The following is an 18,445-nucleotide window of genomic DNA, read 5'->3' on the forward strand; positions in this document are numbered from 1 at the left end:
TTGTTATTAGAATTTCTCCTACGTAATATCAGTAACAAAATGATGGACTGTAGAAGGATAGGATAGCTCTATAATCTAATACATCATAATTAATATCATGGAGCTCCTTGAATGGTCAAAATGTTTTTCAACATCCCTCAGGCACCATGCTCAAAGAACTGCACCAGTCACCTTAAAGTGTTGATGTATATATTCGCCCTTACCCTACTCATCTTTATGAAAGTTCAATAGTTAAATGTTCTTCACTTGAAGAAAGTTTCTATGTAATAGATGCAAAAGAAATTTACAGCTCAAATAGCAGGCTGACAAATACAATTAATATCTTAAGATTATGGAAATGCTTTAATATCTCAAGCTTACTAGATGACTGCTTTAATCCTCTATCAAATGACCCGTAAATCTCATCCCATTTCTCAAATGCTGATTTCGTCCAAACAATAAACCTCCCAACGTGACCTCCCGGGGCAAGTTTCAACAAATTCAAATGGTTCACGTGGGCAACATCAACTCCAGGAATGTTGCAAAAGGCCTCCACGAGCTTAGCCCCTCAGTACCGTACACAACCAGAAGACTTTCCTACAGATGTAGCAGCGGTTACACATCTTAACCTTTCCTGGGCAGATACCCTGGCTGTCCTTAGGCTTCTCAGCATCAGGGTAAGCCCCAATTTTCTTGAAAAGACTGATAGCGTTGGAGGTTTTCTCCATGGCCTTAGCAGAATCGGAGATCACAATGGGGATTTGCAGGATAGACTCGATGCGGTGGCCGTGGGCCATGTCAAGGGAAGGTACTGCAGAGGCGGCGATGGCAGAACCACGGCATACCATTTCTTGTTGACTGGGACCTGCGGTGCCAACGGTGACAGATCTTGGTCAGAGCAAACATGCGGCCACTGCAGCACATGTTGCCATGGGCACCCTGGCCGGCACGGTGAGTGCCACTGCTAGGAACACGAGAGATACGAGAAATAGCGGGACCAGTACCCCAGGACTCAGTGGAGGTCTGATATTTTCTAAGCATTATTTTATTTTTGCCTACATTTTTATACTTGCCTTTAAAATATTAAAGTTTCTATGCATTTTTATAAACTAGTACAATTTTAAATCATTTTCCTAGTATAAGTTAGTGTATGTTAAATTTGAAGTGCATTATAGACGTGGGACCCGCTAGTGCAATAAATTTTTGGTGACTAAGTGATTTTTGTGTTAAATGTTATTATTTTATACGGTGCTAGGAGATGATTAGAGGTTAGTTAGTTAGATTAACCATTGGGAGTGAGAAGATAAGTTTAAAACATCTAAGGTGCCACGTGTCGCAAATCGGTTGGAGGTTGGATTTGACCAAGACCTTCTCACCTTTACTAAAACCAATTTTGACCCAAATTTTCTCCCATTTTTCTTGGTCTTGGCTGGCTGTTTGAGGAGCAAAATAAGAGAGAAAAAACTTCATTTTTACTTCACTTGCTAGCTTCAATCTTGAGTTTTAACCAACCAAATCACAAACTACTCCATACAAGTGATCACTAAGGAAGCTTAAAGGCTTTGGTGAAGTTATTTTGGAGGAAGAAGGTCTAAGCTACCATTTTCCCTTGTGGTCATAAGGTATATTGTCAAGAAAATCCTTCCTTTCTTCTATTAATTGCATATTAGTGGTTTAGAAATGAGAAATATGCAGTTTTATGAGGAATATTGTGATTTGAAGTAATGATTGAGGAATTTTCAGTTTTCTTCAAGAATTTTCTGCCCTATTTTGACCAGTTCCATTCGGCCATGATAGAGGCCGAATTGGGCTTAGCTTAAAACATAAAAGTTGTAGGACATGATGTGTTATAGCTGCCTGTAAAATTCAGCTCAATCCAATCACTGTAGCATGTGAAATGACAAAAATACCCTTGACTTCCATAGGTAGAGTTTTGCAGACAGTTTTGACATTGCATCATTCTAGCTTCATTTTTCACCTTGATCTGTATTAAATCAGCAGTTGGCCAAAACATGAAAGCTGTAGTCTTATGTTTTAGCTTTCCAACGCATCTGAAAATGCCTCAATTGGTATTGTCATTTGAATTCAGTACTGGCAACCGTACTGACAAGGACATTTTGGTTCTGTAATCTATACTTTTGACTTAGATCCATTATGAATTGTGTGACAGCCCCACCTCCCCCTAAAGCGAATCAAAGGGTTCGGCGGACCGCCTGCTCAACTCTTGCCGGGACTCAGTCGTTCACTACAGTTCTCAATTAAATTACAATATAAATCTCAAAAATATACATCAAATTCCAAAAATTCAATTGCACTACAAACTAAAACCTCAAGAGATACAAGAAATACTAATTTTCGAATAAGACAAAGGTCTCAATTCTCACATATTTACAAGTACAAGTACAATCGCAATCTCAAATATCACACAACATAAAACTAGAACTCCAACTGTTCAGTAGATCATCCATCCCATCACACAGAGAACTTTAATACAAATGCTTCCTTCACCTCGAGCCCTGTGGAGGGGAGTTTGAATACTTTTGGGAAGGCTATAAATGTTGGTTGCTGAGTTGAGCTTACGTGAATGTATTTTGAATAACTCCCTTTTGGGCAAAACTCTAAGTGTATTTTGGAACCAACCAATTCGTTGAGTTGTAATTTGCAAACCGTGCATGTATAAACTTGTGGAATAACTTTTGTATGCCACTTTAGCTTGTAAATGCTTAATTTCAAGGTGAATATGTTTGGTTGGATTTCGGACAGATTAGAATTTCAAACGGTGAAAGGAAAAATTTTGGCGGGAAAGAACAGGGTCGAATCCGGCCAAGAATCCGGCCAGAAATTGGCCGGATTAGCGGCCGGATTGCCCTGAGATTTTTGGAAATCCAGCTTTGCTCTCTGGCCAGTATCCGGCCAGGAATCCGGCCGGAAATCCGGCCAGATTCTGACGTGTCAGTTACTATTCATGTTCGACTCCGATTTTCATTTTTTTTTATTTGGTGAGTTTGACTTACTCAAGCGCGCTTGTACTTTCCGGAACGTTTAGATCGTATTGAACTGTCCCGTTAGTCCTGGCGAGAGTTGGGTAGGCACAGCGTTACGGAGTGTCACAGCAGGTAGAGGAAAGAAGCTCCAACCGAGGTTTGTTGGACCTTACAAGATTCTTCAAAGGGTTGGTAAGGTAGCGTATCGCTTGGAACTACCGTCCAGTCTCTGTCGAATTCACGACGTCTTCCACGTCTCGATGCTCAAGAAGTACTATCCTGACCCCTCCCACATCTTGCAGCCAGAAGAAATCGACATAGATGAATCGCTCGCTTACGAAGAGAAACTTGTTCAATTGCTTGACCAGAAAGTTAAAGAGCAGAGAAACAAGCAGATTCCATTGGTTAAGATACTGTGGAAAAACCATGGGATAGAGGAAGCTACCTGGGAGGTGGAAGAAAAGATGCAAAAGAAATATCCTGAACTGTTCATGAATTGAGGTGAGAAAATTTCGAGAGCGAAATTCTTTTAAGGGGGAGAGAGTGTGAGAACCCGTAAATTTCTTTATTTCTAGGCCTTATTTTATTTATTTGCACGCCTTTTATGCATTTTCTTTATTAGGAAAATTTTCTAAATAATTTTTATGAGTAAATATAGTTTTTAGATGATTTTTCTAGTATCGGTTAGTTTTTGAGAAATTAAGAGCGTATACTAGACGTGGGACCCGCTAGTGCGGAATGTTCGGAAAAATTCGGCCAGTTAGGTTAAGTTTTGGATACCGGGTATATTTTATTAAGTGCTAAGAGATAATTAGGAGATATCATTTGGATGAGTGTTGAGGAAACAAAAGGATAGCTTAGCATTTATGAGGGTGACAAGTGTCACCTTGTGACTTATTCTTGAATTTGACCACTATTCACTCCTTTACCAAATAAATCAAAAATTGACCCAAAATTCACCCAAAATTGCAAGCTCTTGGCCAGCCACCTTCAAGTCAAAAGGAAGAAAAACCTCTCCACTTTCTTACCTCTAATCTTGCCAATCTTTCAATTCAACCGTTTAATCTTCAAATTACTCCATAAAACCTCTTAGTTTAGTGGTATTAAGGTTGGTTGTGAAGTGGTTTGAAAAATAGTGGTGTAAAGTTGCCTCCTTTCTTGAGATTTCAAGGTGAGTAGTCAAGAAATTCCATCTTTGGCTTTGATAATGATAAATTCATGACTTGTGAAGGTTAGTTAGGTGATTTTGTGGAGCTTTTCATGACTTTTGGTGGTGTTTGATGAATTTTTTTTATTTTATGCAGACTTTTTCTGTTTTATATGTTTAATGTTGTTTGGCCATGTATGATGGTCTAGTATGGGTTAGAATGAAGCTTTGGTATGATAATTGTAATGATTAGTGGAAAATTTCTGGTTTGAAGCAAAAATTCCAGATTAGGGTTTCTATTAGGCCTGTTCTGCCCGGTACTATTTGACTAGGTTAGAGGCCAAATTAGCCTTCGGTTAAAACATGAAAGTTGTAGAGAATAATATTTTATAGTTTCCTACAAAATTTTAGCTCAACCGGAGCAACGTAGCCTGTGAAAAGACTGAACCCTGTTTATGTCCGAACCTGGTAATCAGCTTTGGTAATTGGTTAATTTGATTGGGAATACTACTGATTTGGTTGTGGATATCTTCTTAATAAATATAGCCTGGTATCTTAGCTTTCGGATGGCTTTAGAATCACTTGAATTGGACCTTGGTAGCCTGAATTATGGGTATTTAACCAGAATGTGGTTCGTTAACCTGTTTATGCGGTTCTGGTTTGGTACATTGAACTTTTGACCTAGTTGCACTACAAACTGGACTGAGTGGCCTTCTTCAACATTGTAACCATTTCTGTTAGCTTCAAAACGGTGTATATTACACATCCATCCGATAATCATAGTGCCGGTTGTGTCCAATACGCTTAATGATGTCAAAACTGTTTTTAGGTCTTAAAGCTTAACTTTCATTTCCGGACTTTCCCTAGCTTACTTTAGTACTTATAAGTTCTAATGGAGCCTTATTTTTGGTAGTATGTGGAATTGATCTATGACTTGTAATCGAGTCTTATTGTGCTTGTTTTAATATTTTAGGGTGTGACGGTGATTAAAGACGCTCTTTGGGCGGAAGTTTATGAAATTTCACTTGCTTGCTTGGTGAGTATACTAGTCACTTGATTGTTACTATGTGGCTTTGTTACACTTGAAATCGATGATTTAATGGCTTAATTGTATTGTTGACCTTGATTGAGGTGAGGGTGTACTTGATCACTCTCACCCTTTTATCTTATATGACTGTTTACTGTATAATTGAGTGATACATGCAAATACTTGATTTGGTGTCGTTTGGATGAGTATCCAACGGCTATTACTGTTACTACTGGACTCAACCCCATTGGTAGTCGATTGAATTGAGCCGGCGAGAGCTAGGCAGGCGGTCCGCCGAATCCTTTGGTTCGCCTTAGGGGGAGGTGAGGCTGTCACAGGTGGTATCAGAGCCTAGGTTTGAATTGGCCTGGGTGTATTAGAAATGCTTGATTTGAGGATTATTTTGATTATGTTCCTTAAGATTATTTACGTTTACTTACCCTTTGGTGTAGGATGGACGGACATAGTGGGCCTAGTGGTAGCCCTGCTGGGGAGCGACCGCATGGGGTGCTTCCGGTGATTCCGTACCAGATCCAGCCAAGAGAGGCCGTAGTGCGTTGGAGTTTGACGAGTCGCCTTCGTCGTTGCGAGTGTCGCCACACCTACGCCTACCCTAACACCTTAGTGTTCGCCGTGGCCGAGGAACGAAAGAAGCTGGCCAAAGATAACGCTAGGCTCGAGGCCGAGGTGAATCAGTTGAGGGCGACCAACGAGAAACAAGCCAAGCGAATTAAGGATCTAGAGTACGATGTGATCGAGTGTGAAGATAGAATGGACGACCTCTGCGCTCAACTTAGGGAGGCACGTGAGCATGAGACTAAGCGAGCTCGGAAGGTTAGGGTTCGAGCCGAGTCGATCCTAAACCTCTGCGACGACGTGCCCGAGGAGGTGAGCGACGAGGCGTCGTGCACAGGGGCCGGGGCAGGAGGTGAATCCACCCCGTCGGGTGGGTCCACTAGCTCGACGACGGACTAGGTCGTACTCTTGGGGGTCTTTTGGAGGTTTAGATTATTGTATATAGGACGGATAGGGATGGATAGACCTGGGAAAGAGCGTTAGCTAGCCGTTCTGTACGTTGGACTAGCAATGTGTATATTGCTTTTGATAATGCCTTTCTCTTGTGGACTGTCTTGTTGTACTTGACTCGACTGTACTTGACTTGACTGACTGTTAATATGTGCCTTATTTGACCTTGTTTTTGTGACTTTGTTTAGAATGTATATATGTGTTATTGTAAAAGCTTTTGAGGTTTTACTTACATGTATTGTTATTTTATTGTTCTAGTACGTTGCCTAGATCAAATAGATTTCATGGAAGGCACACGTAGTGGACGGGGACGTGGGCGTGGGAGTAGGTAGCCTACGCCAGACAGGGGTGCTGGGGAAACCTCATCTGGACCTAATCCTGAACCGAGGGTTGACCCCAACGTTCAAATAGCTGCTGCTATGCAGCAAATGACCAACCTGCTAGTTTACCTTACGACCTAGAAGTTAGTATGCCTATGGGGGATCGTCGTTTGGTTACTAGTCTGGTTTATAGGGATTGTGAGGTTTGGGTAGGAGAGAATAGTTTGTTAGGAGACTTGATTAGCCTGTCCATCAAGGGGTATGATGTGATTCTAGGCATGGATTGGTTAACCAGGTATAACGCCCAATTGGACTGTAAAAAGAAGGTGGTGGAGTTCCGCATTCCTGAGGAAGCGACCCTAAGGTTAGATATAAGGGGAAGGTTAGCCTCATCTGCCCTAATCTCGGGCATTCGGGTTAGGAAATTGCTAAATCGAGGGGCGCAAGAATTTTTAGCCTTTCTAATCAACACCTCCACGGATAAATTGAAAGTAGAGGACGTGGCCATAGTAAGGGAATACCCAGACGTGTTTCCTGATGAGTTAGTATCCTTGCCGCCGGAGAGAGAGATAGAATTTAAGATTGACCTGCTACCGGGAACCTCACCTATCTCAAAAATCCCATACCGAATGGCCCCTGCGGAGCTCAAGGAACTAAAATTGCAATTACAAGACCTTCTGGAGCGGGGGTTCATTCAAGAGAGTGGCTCTCCTTGAGGAGCTCCTGTCCTGTTTGTGAAGAAAAAGGACGGTAGTTTGAGGATGTGTATTGATTACCGGGGCCTGAACAACGTAACGGTTAAGAATAAGTATCCACTGCCCCATATTGATGAGTTATTTGACCAGCTGCAACGAACGGTGGTCTTCTCGAAACTAGACCTCCGTCAAGGATATTATCAGTTACTAATCAGAAAAGAGGATATTCCAAAAATCGCTTTCAATTCGAGATACGGGCATTATGAGTTCGCAGTTATGCACTTCGGACTGACTAATGCCCCTGCCGCCTTCATGGACTTAATGCATAGGGATTTTAAACCCTACTTGGATTGATTCGTCGTGGTCTTCATCGACGACATTCTGGTCTATTCCAAGACGCATGAGGAGCACGAGCAGCACTTGAGAACCGTCCTGCAAACCCTAAGGGAACATCAATTGTATGCTAAGTTCAGCAAGTACGAATTTTGGCTGGAGAAAGTTTCTTTTCTAGGGCACGTAATTTCTCAGGAGGGTATCTCGGTTGACCCGGCAAAAGTAGAGGCCGTGACTAATTGGAAGAGACCAGAAAACCCCACCGAAGTGCGTAGCTTTCTAGGCTTGGCAGGATATTACCGGCGTTTCATTAAAGATTTTTCTAAGTTGGCCGGTCCTTTAACCGACCTGACGAAGAAATATGGCCGGTTCGTGTGGAATGCCAAATGCGATGCGAGTTTTCAGGAGTTAAAGAAAAGGTTGACTATGGCGCCAGTTTTAGTCCTGCCTAACGGAGTTGATGGGTTTGCCGTTTATACTGATGCGTCGCGAGAAGGCTTAGGGTGTGTACTGATGCAAAAGTGAAACGTGATATCTTTTGCCTCTAGGAAGTTAAAACCCCATGAACAAAACTACCCAACCCATAACCTGGAGCTAGCTGCGGTTGTTTTCACTCTGAAGAAATGGAGGCACTACCTATATGGGGTAACGTTCGAGGTGTACTCAGACCATAAAAGCCTTAAGTATCTTTTCTCCCAAAAGGAACAGAATATGAGACAGCAGCGGTTGATAGAATTTTTAGAAGATTATGATTGCACCATTAACTACCATCCGGGAAAGGCGAATGTGGTGGCCGATGCCTTAAGTCGCAAGGCTCAGGTAGCAGGGTTGATGATCAAAGAGTGAAATTTGTTGGAATTTGTTTGCGAGTGGAAACCCTACCTTGGGAGTCATAAGGTGGTTTTCGATAATATTAGGGTAACCTCCACCCTACTGGAGCGGATTAAAGAAGCTCAAAAGGAGGATTCAATGGTGCGGAAATGGGGAGAGAAGGTGGAAAAAGAAGAAAAATTTTGCAAAAAAGGAAGGGGCCAAATCCGGCCGGATACCTAGCCGGATTGCCTTGCAGTTTTGAAAAAAAATGATTTTGGCCACTGCCTCGAATCCGGCCGAAAATCCGGCCAGATTCCGTCCGGATTGTGACGTGGCAGCTTCGGCAGGCACTTTTGACCAGCTGTTTTCCTTGATAAATATCTTGTTTCGACTGCAATTTGTCCTCATTTTTGCTTCCATCTTGCCGGTTCTTTGGAGAGAAAAACAAGAGAGAAACCTCTTCAATTTCTAGTTTTAATTTCTACTTAAATCTTGAGTTTTAACCGATGGTTTTGGAAAATATTTCATACAAGGGCTAAGGAGGGTTAAAGCTTTTGATGGATTGATTTTGGATGGGAAGCCCTAAGTTGATAGCCTTCTTGAATTTGAGGTAAGTTGGATAAATAAGTTCCCTTTTGTTCTAATATTGGTTAATTGGTGGTTTGTGGTGATTAAATATGTTGTATTGTGGAGTATTTCATGTGTTAAAGGAATTTATGGTGAATTTCTGATTTATTGGGTATTTTTCTGATTTTATATGAGAATCATGGATTGGTCTTGGCTTGATAGCTTGTTATGGTGTTGAATGAAGCTCTTGTGTGTTAATTGCGGTTGATTGCAGAAAATTTCCGCTTGAGGGAATAAATTCCGGTTTCTAGGGTTTAATTTAGGGGTTTTCAATGGTTGGCTTTTAAGGTTCTACTTAGCTTGGATTGAGGTGTATTGTGGCCCTTATTGGATATGTTTTATCGTTTACGAACCATATGTGCAATTGTGGTTAATTGCTATATGATTGGGTATTTGATTGTAGGTTGGACAAATAAAGAAATTAATGGGAAATGCTGTCCGAACTTTAAGAGTGTATGATCACTTTGAGTTTGAGTTGAAGGGCTTGGATTTGCTCGAGGAATTGTCTATAATGGAAGAGGATTATGAGCCGTGGTGGTGAGTGATCTCAAACTATTTCGAAAGCTATTTACGAACTATTTCTTGCATTATTTACTCGATTGCATATCATGCGTGTTTGCATGTGACTTCATGACATGATTTGGTTTTAATGAGTTCTTGGGGAGTCTTGTGCTGAACACCAACGTCTCCACCATGTCTTGCTGTTCATGTTCATCTGGAGCACCAACGGGCTCCCTCTTACTGTTAAACGTTAAGTGATCAATTTGAGCGTTGGGTGTTTGGGTACAATGATTTCACTGGCTCACGAGAGCAATAAACGTATATTTGACTACTGAATCATGACATCATTGAAATGAACGATTGTAAAGCTTATTTGATTTCTGGATTTTACTGGTTACTTGCTGAGCTTCTAACTCACCCCAAAACTATTTTATTCCCCTCCACAGGGCTCGAGGTGAAGGAAGCATTTATATTAAAGTTCTCCATGTGATGGGATCTACTGAACAGTTGGAGTTCTAGTTTTATGTTGTGTGATATTTGAGATTGCGATTGTACTTGTACTTGTAAGTATGTGAGAATTGAGGCCTTTGTCTTATTCGAAAATTAGTATTTCTTGTATCTCTTGAGGTTTTAGTTTGTAGTGCAATTGAATTTTTGGAATTTGATATATATTTTTGAGATTTATATTGTAATTTAATTGAGAACTGTAGTGAACGACTGAGTCCCGGCGAGAGCTGGGCAGGCGGTCCACCGAACCCTTTGGTTCGCCTTAGGGGGAGGTGGGGCTGTCACAAACTGGATTGAGTAGTCTTCATGAAAGTTGTAGCCCTTTGTCTTAGTTTCGAGCTGGTGTAAAGTTCACACCAATCTGATAAATGTAACTTTAGTTGTGACTAAAATGTTATAAGATGTCGAATCTGCCATTTAGCCTTTTGCCTTCAAAACATGATTTCCGATTGGATTATAATACTTGTGTTCTACTTGTGTTGTACTTGGATGATTGTTGAGCCTATTGAATGGATATTGTAATGAGATTATCTGTGTGTGACTTTGGGATTGATTGAGAAAAATAATGAAGCCATAAATGGCTGGAAAATAGGTAAAAACAAAGGGCGTGCTGCCCAAATTTACACTCGAGAACTAGGTAAGGATTTGAGGACGAATACCACTTGAACCATCTAGGATTTACATCTTCTTTTATCGAGATATATAAGTTAGAATTCGGCCGAAACTTATACCCTTGAAAAAATGAAATTTACGACTAATAGAAATACGTTTTCTTTGTCACTTCGACTCAAATGGAGATTTCAAAGTTTTACGAGCGAGCATAAGTTTTACAAATATTTTATTCATGTCCTTTGGTTTAAATGTACTTTTTCACTTCCAAAATCATATTTATACTTTGTACTATTAGTTATTCGGATTTTTTTTGATTCACCTAAACTTTGGATGGTTTAACCGTAATATTTTTCCTTGGTTATTAGGGTTCCTTGGTGATTGAGGGTATTATCCGAAAGGATACTTTGGACGTTATTTTTCTTAAATAGGTAAGTGTTCTCTGTTTGTTATGTTTCCATTAACTATATGATTTGTTGTGGATATTTGATTAAATGATAAATGTTTGTTAAAAATGAATTTTGCTAGGCGAGTGTGTACTTTATCGCACTCGACCTAAATGAAATGTGAAATTTTCAATGTTTAAGTGATTAATGTTAGTTGTGCATAAATGTAAGCATTTTGGCTGAACTGGGCCCTTGCCCTTCGTTGCTAGTCAACTCGAGCCAGAAGCGGACTCGGTCGGGCAATTTGGTGACCATGGGTGAAAGTTTGGTATACTCGAGTATTACCACGTTGTCGGGTAGAGTCTGGCCAATGTCCAGGAGGGGGAGAAATGAAATGAATGAACGAAAGGAGGTTTTCAATTATAAATGAAATTTTAAATATTGGAGGAATAAGGAAATGAAAGGAGAAGGAAAGAACGAAAGGCTCCACATGAGCATGTATCCTTTTAATGAATGTGTTATCATTGCTTTATATTGTAAATGTTTTCTCGACTACTTGTTATTACATGACTAATGTCGTTGTTTAAGTTGATTATGTGTCTGGAACCTCACTGAGCCTTTAGCTCATTCCGTTAGTTTTGTTTTCCTTAACAGGGGATGCGAGTAAGGACGAGAGATCTGTATAGACTAGTCTAGTCTAGTTCTTTTGAATTTTTGTAATGGTTCTCGCCCTAGTGCTTGGCAAGGGTTGGATGTATGAAACATTGAGAACCTTTGTATATTTGAGTTGTATTCCTTTTGAGATAGAAATGTATATAAGTAAATGTTTTAAGTTTGAAATTATTGTTACACTTGTTCTTGTAGTCTTATGTTTTTCATATTTATTTGAGAACTGTAGTGAGTCCCGGCGAGAGTTGAGCAGGCGGTCCGCAGAACCCTTTGGTTCGCCTTAGGGGGAGGTGGGGCTGTCACAAGCGGACCTAGAGTCGGTGTAGGGTTGGCAAGAGTCCTTGGAGATGTCGTGATGAACGTCTTGGAGGATGTCGGGCCGGATTGGGGCTTTCATGACGTCAGGCAGAGGGAGGGAGTTGGCGTCGGCCTCCATTTCATTCTCAAGAGGGATAATGGTAACTACAGGGAGAGCGGCAGCGGAAGCTATTTCTGATGGGGGTGAGCGGTTTGTGAATTGGTATACTGCGTTTTAGATATCTTAAATTTTGGCTAACTTATTAGGACATAGAATCAAACGGTGTCGTTTCCCTAAAGTCCCTTTAGCCCGCCACGCCACTTAAATTTTTTAGTTTCCCGCTCTTAGTTCCATATATATAAAAAGCACGCCTTTTCCTTATTTAGATGCAAGAAGTGCACGCTTTCTTTGTCCTTTCACCTATCTCTCTCTTTTTCTTTTTCTCATCATTATGTAATTAAGTTTTTCTATTGTTTTGAGTTTTATTATTTTTTTTACTCTCAGGTTGTGTTAAAATAATAGAATATGACAATTTAGTGTCTTTGGGCAGATTTTTTTTAACCAATTTTAACTAATATAGGAGTTTTCTAATTTATTATACAATAAAATAGTTCAAAAAATAAAATCTTGTTAGAATTATGTTTACGATTCAAAAAAATAAGCACTCTTTTAATTAAAATCTTTTTGGTACTCATTTTGTTGTGTTATCAATTATGTATGACTTGCAGTCTCAAAGACCTGACAATTGAATTAGTTGATTGAACAATCAAAATAGTTTGCAAATACATGTACGAAATGCTAAATCTATTTATTTGGTATATGTACCAATTCATAAATGATAAATATGGCTTCTATAATTAATAACAACTTTGATCATGCAAATGTTAGGATTAGACTTAATTTCGTGTTAAGTTTTATTGTTAAATTCTACTATTGACTACCTCTATTTTTAGATTATCCAAATTATTAATTTTCACCATGTTGTCATTTGGATAAATGGGGAATGTATGAATTTTTTTACATTTATAACAAATTATTACCTAAATTTGGGAAAATTATAAAATATGTATACATATATAGTTTATTAAGATACCTTATATAGTTTGCTAATAAAAAATAGCGCTAAATTGCAACACCATAGGGTGCCATAGTACAAATAATGAAATTTGTGTATTACATATAGGGCTAAATTGCAAAAGTTAGAGTGCCATAGTTGATTTAATGAAATTGGCGAATTAGATATAGGGCTTAATTGCAAAAGTTATGGTGTAATGGTAGAGTTAAAGAAATTGGTATACTACATATGGGGCAAAATTGTAAAAGTTAGGGTGTAATAGGAGAATTAAAGAAATTAGTGTACTGCATATGAGGCTAAATTACAAAAGTTATGGTGTCATAGTAGAATTAATGAAATTTTTTTATTACATTTGGGGCTAAATTGCAAAAGTTAGGGTGGCATAATAGAATTACTGAAAATAATCTAGGAACAAGTACTGAAACTATTAGTTGTCACTACCTCTGAACCGGTTGAGCGACAATGATGATGTTGGAAGTTGTCACTATATGGACCATTTTAGTGACAACATTTTCTTAGGTCGTCACACAAGTAATTTCCCAATCACTAATTTTTCATGTGTTGCCAAGAGAACTAGATAGGGAGTCCATGATATTGTTTTACCTTCATAACAAGTTACTAACTAAGTTTGGAACAATTATAAAATATGTATACATTTTTATTACAATACCTTCCCCATTTTACTAATAAAAAACATAGGCTAAATTATAAATGATAGGGTGCCATAATAGAATTAATGAAATTGGTTTATTACACATGAGGCTAAATTGCAAAAGATAAGGTGTCATGGTAGAGTTAATGAAATTAGTTTACCACATACGGGGCTAAAATGTAAAAGATAGGGTGCCATAATAGAATTAATAAAATTTATTTACAACATATGGGGCAATATTGAAAAATTTAGGGTGGCATAGTAGAATTAATAAAAGTGAGTTAGGAACAATTACTTTAGACAGTGACGACTAATTGTTGTCACTAACTTTGAACCGGTAACCACATTGTGATAATATTGTAAGTAGTCACTATAGGGCCCATTTCAGTGACAATATTTTTTCAAGTCGTCACGATGGTGATTTCCCGCCACACAGGCTAGTTGCGCGCCACCCATATTGTGACGATTAATCCCATGTTGTCACTGATGATGAGTCTACCCTCGGTCAATTATGATAACATCAAAAGTCGTCACTAAATTTGCTCAACTGTGACAATTTTTTCTATTGTCACTAAGAATGTTGTCACAAAAGGCTAAATTTCTTGTAGTGTATCAACTAGAAGAGCAAGAGTATTGTGAAGAAAAAAGTTACATCACAACCCATTTCATCTTCTTCTATTGACATCCCTATCACTGCAAAAGATAACAGCGGTAATGATAATGATGACGATAATAGAGTTAATAGTAGAGATTTGGGAAATGACAACAATAGTGGTGGCAACAAGTATTAGGATAACCAGTGTGTTGGTGGCATATCATGGGCTCAAGGAGATGAAAACTATTATGCCATGCAAGATACTAGTCATGATTATTATCCTAGCATAGAAGCACAACGAGCAATATTTGAGTAGAATAACTAAATTCTCAAGCGAAGATAACTCCTCTCACTATTTCAATTTCAAAGATACTCTGAAATTCATGAGCATATGCAAGACTTGAATACAAGTCAATCATATAGAGTATGATATTTAGTAACAGCTGGGGTACTTGGTGACTAGGACATTAGTTTGATCGATCATATGTAACTTTCACTGGTTATTATTCTGACTATGAGTCATATGATAGATTTGGCCATCTTTAGAGGCCCACTAGCGTTTCTTCTAGTGCATATCGTAATTAGCAAATTGGAAGATATCATGAGGATTTCCTATTAGTTCAAGTAACATTGGCTATTATGGAAAAAATTATGGTTCATCCAATAGCACTATTGATTGTTTGTACTATCAATGCTTCGGTTACTACCACAGTAGTTAGGAATTTATATCAAATCCACCACTTTTGTCATAGTGGGATCATGACTCATCTAGGTTACTACCACAGTAGTTAGGAATTTATATCAAATCCACTACTTTTGTCATATTGGGATCATGACTCATCTAGGGCGTTACCAAATTTTAGAGACAAACATTATGATTCATATATTTCTTCATATTTACATGAAGAAAACCAAGTATCAATGCCTTATTCTTAATATAATAGGTAGGGAGATAAGGATGATTTTGAACTTGCTCTTCATCGCATATGGTTTTTTTTTTAAAACAAACTCTGACTTTATTCGATTAAAAGGAGAATGGATCATACATGCACTGCAAAACCAGAAAAACCTAGCTTGCTTCTTCTAACCCTTCGAAAGCTTGGAAGACCCACCCGATCGAGCGTGAGGTCACCTCTAACCAAGGCTGGCAGGTCGCAGAAAGATTCATATGTCGAGCTACTACTCGAGTCCACACCAATGTTTGCAAGACGATCGGCAGGCTTATTCGCTTCACGAAAGCAATGAGACACCTCTCGAAAGCATCTTCTATCCTCCAGCAAATCCTGTAGATCCCTTCGCAACCTCCATGCACACTGTACTGTCCCCTGAATGATCTGAACCAGCCCCAAAGAGTCAGACTCTATGTGCAAATTCACGTACCCACGAGAGATAGCCAACCTAACACCAAATAAAAGTGCTTTCAATTCCGCATGCAAGCTGGTCGTCTCCCCAAAACAGCACGAATACCCCAAGATAAACCTTCCCTCCAAGCACCGGAGCATGCCCCCACCACCACTCTTTCCTGGGATACCCCTCACGCAACCATCCGAGTTTAGCTTGACCACATGAGGCACCGGACGGTTCCAGTGAACCACCAAGGTTGTGTACTCTCTTCTCAGTCTAGCCACCATACCAACCAAGCACGGCCAGTCAGGTACAGCAGGGATGGTGCCCTTAAACTGCAATTGCATAATATCCCTGAGGTCAGCAAAAATACTTCCACACACATGTGGCACCGACAACCATTGCCCTTCGAACACAAATTTGTTCCGCATCTTTCATAGATTCCAACAGATTAAAGACGGTAGGAGACGAAAAAGGTACTGGAGATATGGATTCCGAGCAGGCTGCAGCCACCAGCTAACCACCTTATGTCATATCATAGAAGACGATCCAAACCCACCAATCACCTCTTCAAAGTACCCCCAAATGCTCCTTGCCACCTCCCCAGTGCAGAAGATGTGATCAATAGTCTCTGGACATGGATGTAGACAGCAAAAGCCGAGCAGTCGGCTACCTATCAATCTTAACATGAAGAATGAAATCTTGAGCGGCACTCCCTGAAGCCAGAGCCTCGAGTAGAGCCAAGAGCTGTTGCCACCTCCTCGAGCAATCTGATAGGCTGATGCTAATAAGAAATCACCTGACATACTTGGAGCCCAATCCATGGTGTCCGCTTGATCTAGAGAAGGCGGAGCAACTTCCAAAACCTGCCCCACGCATCTACTAGGTAGCACTGCGCACAACCGCTGAACGTCCCAGTCACCCTAGCCAACAAAATCTGAGACTACATATTCTTGAAAATTATCCACTTGCCGACATAAAGGGCCTGTCCCCAACCAATTATCATACCAGAAACTAATAGCGCCCCTAGCCAAAACCCACCTGATATGCTACTCAGTCATCCCTTGGATAGCCACCATTCGCCTCGAAGTCCACGAATCACCGGGAGAAGTATCAACAAAACAAGGATGAAGATTGGGGCAGTATTTGCAATGCTAAACTCAGCCCACAAAGACTGCCGCAGTCGAAACCGCCACCATAGTCTCATCAAGAAGGCATCAAACACACGCGTTAAGGATCTCAACCCCGCACCCCCCTATCATATGATTGACCCAACTGGTCCCATTTTATCCAATGAAAGCGCGGCCCAGTCTCTGAGGAACTCCATAGAAAATCAGCAAAGATTTTATCCAATGTGCAAAAGATCGATTTAGGAGGAGTATTAATATGTAAGAAAGTAAAAATATATGCTTGCTATATTTGTTAAAATTCAACAATTCTACATACTTCATGAATTTTGATATTTCACTAATATTTATTATTTTTATTGTTAATCATCTAGCCAATGGAGTTGATTAAACTATGGTGAAAAAGTTTACAGAAAATATAAATGCTCGCTTTTGTATGCCTTTGCATTTTATAATATTATTTGATAGTTATGTATTTCTTTTATTATATTGAATTGTACACTATTACTTCTTTCGTGCATTGGGATTTTTATTGTGTTATCGCCTGCGTGGGATTCTTACTGTGCAATTATATAAGATATAATAGTTTTAATCTTATTTTTTAGACTTTGCCATTGCATAAAATAGGAATAGAAGGTGCTCTTGATGCAAATAATGTAATGTTATAGGTCCATGGTTATAGCAGCGTCACTTTATTTAAATAATTAGTGAATATATATATATATATATATATATGATAATGTAGATATTTAGCAAATCTAATTTGATAATTGTGCTTATTATGATATTTTATATTATTAGTAATTTTTAAAAAAAATTTAGAAACTTTATGTACCGAAATATATGTACCAACCGATATCCGACCAATGTGCCTTGACTACGACATCGAATGACTTTAATCGGATAAGCTTAGCACAAGACTTCACACAGGCACTAGATTCGTAGATTATTTTAAAGTCGCCTGACTGCAACAAGGGTTTTGGGTTACTTGAAGGTATTCCCTCCTCTCTACATTAGCCCGTGATTACTTGTGTATAATATTATTTTTCCTCTCTATTTATGTAACACTGCCTTGCCCTTTTAGAGTTAACCTTGCACTACTACTTTCTTACTCTCTTGCCTTAGCTAATTAACTAAAAAGTTTACTAAATTCGACAACATCTATTAGGGGAAAATGCTTTTTTCATCGCCGTTGTTTAGGGGTTGAACCAATTTAGTCTCCATTACTTCAGCAAACACACATTTCATCTCTTAAATTTTGATTTTCTGACCAATAGGGCAATTGATATTAAATCACTCATCGACAGAAATTGATGTTTAATCACTTAATTTAATCGGAATAAAATACATCAATGGTACGCACCATTTGTGAAAAGACTTGACCATGCGGGAGAAAAAAATTATCAGATTGGCCCCATTTCGCCATCCCTATGATTCTATATACCCAATTATTCGACACATCTATCTACATTATTCTTAAATTTTGATTATTTTTTTGAAGAATTTTGAGTGTTTAATGAATTTTGTCTCTTTCAAGTGTTTTCATTAATAATGTGTGCCTATCACATATTTTATTTTATCCAAATTGAGTGCTTAATGTCAATTTTAGAACAAATTGAATAATTAAACATCAATTATTCCCAATTGATCAAAAATCGAAACTTAAAGGACGAAATGGTGTTTGTATTGAAACAATGTCAGACCAAATTGATCCACCCCAAACAATGAGGA

General features: G+C 39.1%; 1 pseudogene; it reads right to left on the reverse strand.

The window, feature by feature from the left end:
* Positions 1-283: 283 nt before the first annotated feature.
* LOC140008740 (large ribosomal subunit protein uL4-like) lies at positions 284-16,018 on the reverse strand (annotated as a pseudogene).
* Positions 16,019-18,445: the final 2,427 nt, after the last annotated feature.

This window comes from Coffea arabica, chromosome 6c (assembly GCF_036785885.1).
Source record: "Coffea arabica cultivar ET-39 chromosome 6c, Coffea Arabica ET-39 HiFi, whole genome shotgun sequence".
In the NCBI taxonomy this organism is placed as follows: Eukaryota; Viridiplantae; Streptophyta; class Magnoliopsida; order Gentianales; family Rubiaceae; genus Coffea; species Coffea arabica.